Source organism: Phascolarctos cinereus, unplaced genomic scaffold (genome assembly GCF_003287225.1).
Source record: "Phascolarctos cinereus isolate Bilbo 61053 unplaced genomic scaffold, phaCin_HiC Scaffold_5;HRSCAF=322, whole genome shotgun sequence".
NCBI classification, from domain to species: Eukaryota; Metazoa; Chordata; class Mammalia; order Diprotodontia; family Phascolarctidae; genus Phascolarctos; species Phascolarctos cinereus.
In genome coordinates this window covers 371,613,469-371,619,468 of record NW_027555958.1, presented here as the reverse complement: position 1 = coordinate 371,619,468, position 6,000 = coordinate 371,613,469, and the positions used below count along the sequence as shown (strand labels likewise).

Below are 6,000 nucleotides of genomic sequence, written 5' to 3'. Positions count from 1 at the left end.
GATATTTGTTGCACTCCTTTGTACATTGTAATTATTATTTAAATCAAAACTAGTGCTGTCAGTCCAGGGGTTGGAAAGTCAGTATGAAATGATGTACTTGCCTCACCAAAGGGAACACATAGTATTTGGTTTGACTAATACATTGGAAGACAAAGATATTGACAGTGTACTTAGAGATGCTCTCTAATTTGGGGAAATATATCATGTTGTCTGTGTTATATAAATTGTCTGAACTCAACAGGCATTCCAACACTCCTGGAATGGTGCAAGTTTGAGAGAGTGCTTAGTATCTAATCACTAGTCCTCAGCAGCAAAGATGAAAAAACAGAAATAAAGGTCAACACTTTCTTGCAAAAGGAGGGGTTGTCTAGAGATGCCATGAAATACATGGCATCATGGGCAGTGTGATGTGGAGAAAAGAGCACTGATTAAGAAATCCACGGATTTGGGATAAAATTCTACCTCTGATGCTTATTACTTATGTGGTCTTAGGCAAATCATTCAACCTACCTAGGCCTCAGTTTTCTCATCTGTAAAATTAGGGCATTGGACTATATGGCCTCTGAGGTCCTTTCTGCCTCTATATTTATGGCATTAAAACACTATGGCATGTATGGAATAGACAGAAAGCGATGGTGAATGAAAAGTACAGTTGTCAGTACATATTTACAGAACTTTCTGCCCCAAGTTAAGAAGCTTCTCAGGAGACTATCCATGCCCTGCCTGGGAGAAAGCATTTGTATCCCCCGACCTCACCCCACAGCACTATGATGGTAGCACGGAACTGACTTGAATAAGAGGCAGTTAATGGATAGCCTCTAGAGACTTGCCTCTGATGTCATATTTGGCCTTGAAATCATGGGATCTGGGGCAGCTAGGTGTTACAGTGGATAGAGCACCGGCCCTGGAGTCAGGAGGACTTGAGTTCAAATCCGGCCTCAGACACTAGACACTTACTAGCTGAGTGACCCTGGGCAAGTTGCTTAACCCCACTGCCTAGATTTAAAAAAAAAGAAAAGAAAAGAAATCACGGAATCCTGAGATCACAAGGTAGTGATATTTGTGAAGACTAGAGAGGTAATTCTGTGACTTGGAGGAACTGGGAAAAGCCTAGAGCAGTTTTTCAATACCTATCAGCTAGAGGGTGAAAGTCCTTCTTTGTGGAAGGTCAGTTTCAAAGACCAAGGATCACAGAAGCAGCGACAGAGAAACAAGTGGATAGGCTTAGATTATTTCAGATGAGCTGTGGATTGGATGGTGATCAGAGGACAGAGGGAAAGGCTGGGTCATGGAGAAAACAGGCTCTACTGGCTCCAAAGAAAGGTGATGAGAGCCTACACCAGGGTGGTGGCAGTATGAGAGGATACAAAGGAGTGCCTTGGAAAGGTGTTGGAAGTGAGAAATTAGCAGACCTTGGTAACAGGTTGAATATGGGAGTGTGAGAGAGAGGAATCTAAAATGAAGAGTTAAAGTGAAACAATAAGGAGCTTACATTTATAATGGGGGAGGTACCATATGTACATATGTGTAGTTAAAAATATGTATAGATTTAATATAAGGTAGTTTGGGAAGAGGGGGCACTAGCAGCTGGGAGGGACCAGGAAAGGCTTTATGTTATAGATGGCGGTGGAACTGACTCTTGAGTTCCAGATGTGTTGTTGAGCCCACGTGTAGCATTCTCTCTGGTTCTCAGTGTCACATTTTAGCGGGATCATGGACAAGTTGGAGCACGTCCAGGAAGGGGCAGTCAAGATGGTAGTGAGGGGCCACAGAACACTGCCACTTAGTCCATTAATAGAACTGGAGAAAATGTAGAAAAGGGTTTTGTTTGAGAAAAATGATGGTATTCATCAAAAATCTGAAAGACTGTCATATGAAAAAGGAGTAAAACTTATTCAACCTGTCACCACAAGGCAGATCTAGAACCAGCTTCAGAATGGCAGATTTCAGCTAACCATAAGGAAAAGCTTCTTAATAATTAGTACTATCCAAAAGTGGCATGATAGTAAGCTCTCCAGTGTGTTTCACAGTAAAGGCTAAATGACTACTTGTTGGGAAGGGAACAAACATCTATTAAGCACCTACTATATGCCAGGAGGACAGCTAAGAGGAGTTCACAATCTAATGGAAGATATATTCCTCCACATGAGTGATTCATCTCCTAGACCACTTCTTCCTACCATATCTGAATACGTGGCTTAACAGAGACCTGCATGGGGAACAACTCCCAGCCAAAGTAATCTTGGCAATATTACTGCATTATAAGAAACAATGAATATAAAGAAATCAGAGGAGCATGGAAAGACATGAATTGATTTAAAGTGAAATAATCATAATCAGGAAAGCAACGTACTCAATAACTACTACAAAGAAAGAAAAAAAAAGTCCTGAGTGTTGCATAATGATAATGAACAAGTGTGGGCTTTACAAAGAAATGAGAAAAGGGACATCTCCCACTTCTTTGAAGGGGTACCGTGGATAATGGAACATTTCACATACTGTCAGACTCAGTTCTGTGCAGCTTACTCAATTGCTTTTTCAGCTTTCTTTTTTATTCTTTGTTATAAAAGATGATCTCTGGGTAGAGAAAAAAAGGGTATATTTGGAAATCACAATGATGTAAAACAAAAGATATTCCAATAAAAACACTGTTAAGTCATCTGTCTTTTTCACAAACACAAAGTTTAATCCAGACCTAAAGTATCATTCTCTTGTATTCCCAGAATGAAAACTCCCTGCCCAGCTACCCTACAATTTAGCAGACCCAACAGCCAGAAAAGAAGACTAGCCAGTGAAAGGATGATCACAGACCCAACAACCAAAACTGAGAGACTCCTAAACCCAGTCCTCAAGAATTCAAGGGCTGAGAGTTCCCCCTTGCTGTAGCAATAAGTAAGAGAGGAACTAGGGTTTGTAAGTGCTGTGACTTCATCTGTTTCCTGTTTCAACAGGACTACTGAAAAGAGAAAGGTCGGTGGAGGAGGGAAATGTCAGCAAGGATTGGAACGGCAGATTGAAAACCCCAAACTTCAACCATTTCTCTTGCCCCATCTGAGACCAGAGTCAAATTTGATCCCCTAGAGAACAGGAAGGTTAAGGCCCCAACATTGCTGCTCCTAAGAATACTCCCTTCTGCTGCTGGCCTGAAAGCATCTGGGACAAAAAGGTAACTGGGGAAGAAGCTTGTGTGTTTTTGCCCATATCCGCATTTTGGCCTCTGACTTTGGGGTGGGTCAGAGGAGGTTTTCATATTTGATCTGCCTGGGGCAGAAGAAAGAAACACTAAAATGAATACTGTTGGGTGATCTGAAGAGCAGAAAAAAATAGAATTAAATTCCAAAAGCTCCAGTCAATGACAACAAAGGTTAGTTTTCATCTCTCCTCTATATGATATGTAAGAAAGGAAACAAATATATTCACAGGATCTCATAAGATCACACATTTAAAACTGAAAAGGATCTTAGAGGTCATCTAGTCCAACGCCCTCATTTTATAGATAAGGCAGCTAAGACTCAGAGAGATTAAGTAACTAGCCCAATGGGTAATAAGTAATAAATGGAAAAGTCAAGAATTTAAGTCCTCTGATTACAAATTCAGCATTCTTTCCACTACTCAATTATGATGAATGAATGAATGAATGAAGAATGAATGAATGAAGAATGAATGAATGAATGAATGAATGAATGAAATACAATTCCCCCCCACCCCCCCACCCCCAGCCAAAGGCTTAGGGATCAGGCTATTTGAAGATAGGTAAATGGAGCAGATGTTCTCTCAAGGCTCCCTTCCAGAATGAATTTCATATAATAACTACTAAGCAGTGGTTCTACTGCTGGAGGGACTGTGGAAATTCATATTCAGGGCTAAAAAAGACCATCCAGTTCAATCCCCTCATTTTTATAGGTAAAGGACTGAAACCTAGAAAGATTAATTGATTTGTTCAGGATCATACAGCTTATAAGCAATTAAGGCAAGATTTGAACCCAGATCTTCCTGACTCTGGGCAGTTAGGTGGCACAGTGGACAGAATGCCAGCCTTGGAATCAGAAAGACTCATCTTCCTGAGTTCAAATCTGGTCTCATAGACACTTAGTAGCTGTAAGACCCTGGGCAAGTCACTTAACCCAATTTGTCTCAGTTTCCTCATCTGTAAAATGAGCTGTAAAGGGAAATGGCAAACCACTCCAGTAGCACTGCCCAAAAATCCAAACAGGGTCAAGAAGAGTCAGACACAACTGAAACGACTCAACGACAACGACGATGACAACAACCATCAACTTCCTGACTCCAAATCGGGCATTCTACGCTTTATTCCATGGTGCCTTTCAGAGGTTTCCCCCACTATCTCTTACTCCTAAGACGTAGACAGAAAGGGCCCTTACTCATGCAGGAAATCCTGATGATTCAGCAAACTGACTTGTTAGCATAAAGTCCCTCAGGAATGGGGGGTGCCAACCCAGGGGGAGAATGGAGTGCTGACCCAGGTGAGAGGTAGATGCTACTCAACCTAAAAACACCAGCTTCCCCACCCGTTAGGAGCACCTCCCCTTGACACACTTCTTAGGAAGGAGGATTGGAAGAGGGGAACCAACAAAACCACAGCTTCTCTTCCTGGATTCACTGCAGCCCACACTACTCATTGAGCACCAGGTATTCCTTCCAGATGCCACAAACCAGACACTTAACCAAGAGTGAGTATCTTCTCAGTCTGGCCCTTTTGTGAACCAGAGTACAGAGTACCATAGGCTCTCCATTTCCTTTCTCTTCCCTTGCCTGTGTCTCCAGTGCCTTGATTGGCAGGTTTCCTGTTCCTGGGAAATCCCAGGGCTTGGGTCTATTCTGCTGCTGGCACTACAGGGCCAGAAGTATCTCTAGGGCTAAGGCTAGCTCCGTTCACTACTGTTCAGAAGAATCTACCTGAGAGGCTAGATATGTCAGTCAATCTATAGGTCCATGGGCTTCTCTAACATGCCAAGCACTGTGACAGGTACTAGAAATACAAGCAAAAGGGTTTTAAAAAAAAGTCTCTGTCCTCAAGGAGTCAGAGTTTACATTCTATCAGGGGAAACACTATGTACATATACGCCTGGCACAGAGTCTGCCTATATAAATGTTAGCTACGATAATTATCACACATGTAAGTATACATAAGCGATGATATGGGGACAGGGCAAAGCTAGCAAAGGTTCTGAGACCATGGAAATCTAGGAATTTTCCCCTTCTTGAGGAGTCCTTTCTGCTAGGACCCCTTCTTTGGTCACTAACTGTACCTGGAGGGAGGTGAGAAATTAATTGGATCAGTGTAGCCAGCTGAGCTAGAGTATTGTGTCATCTCCCTCTGTCCCACCACCACCTCTATAATTCTCTATAGTGTGAAGAAGGGGAATCATCTCAATTATTCAGATCGTTTATCTCAGCTACAGAGCCTCAGAGTCAATTGGCATCAGTAAGAATCAGTAAAAGTCAGAGGCAGGATAGGGTGGTGACCTAGAACACCACCTCAGACAAAGTGGACTTCAGGCAGCCTGTTGCCTACCTCCCAATCACCCTCTTCCTACCCTAGTCATGTTTGTGCCCACCTGACTGGTCCAGCCTGGACAGCAACTTTACCCAGGCTAAAGGGGAACACTCCCCAATCTTCACCCTGTCCAAAGATTACAGGCCACCTCTAACTTTGGGCAAATATCCACTCCCCACCCAGGCTAGTGAATATCACGTCCTAAAGTAGTCAGGGAGGGGAAAGGACAGGATACGCAATTTCCCTTAATCTACAGCAGGCTTAAATTCATTGGGGTTCATCCATCTCTATTTCAGCAGCTGCTAGAGAGGGAAATGAAAGGCCTGTATGATAACCACAAGGCAGGATATAGAGGGAAGGTAGGTGGGGCAAGAATTGGTAGGTGGGGGAAGGGGAATAGGAGGGGAGAAGAGGAAAAAAAACCAAGAGCCTTAGGTCTGGGAGCTAGACAGTACATCAGAAGTGAGACCATGTAGCAAAAA

General features: G+C 42.8%; 1 protein-coding gene across 2 annotated transcripts in view; it reads left to right on the top strand.

The window, feature by feature from the left end:
• Positions 1-2,934: 2,934 nt before the first annotated feature.
• TRAF3IP3 (TRAF3 interacting protein 3) overlaps positions 2,935-6,000 on the top strand; it is a 34,553-nt gene continuing 31,487 nt past the window's right edge. The window contains exon 1 of one of the 2 annotated variants that reach the window (XM_021007766.2): positions 2,935-3,166. The gene's annotated coding sequence lies outside the window, so the exon portion shown is untranslated. Of the gene's footprint in view, positions 3,167-4,528; positions 4,692-6,000 lie in introns of those variants that run through there. The other variant, XM_021007767.2, reaches the window with a different exon arrangement.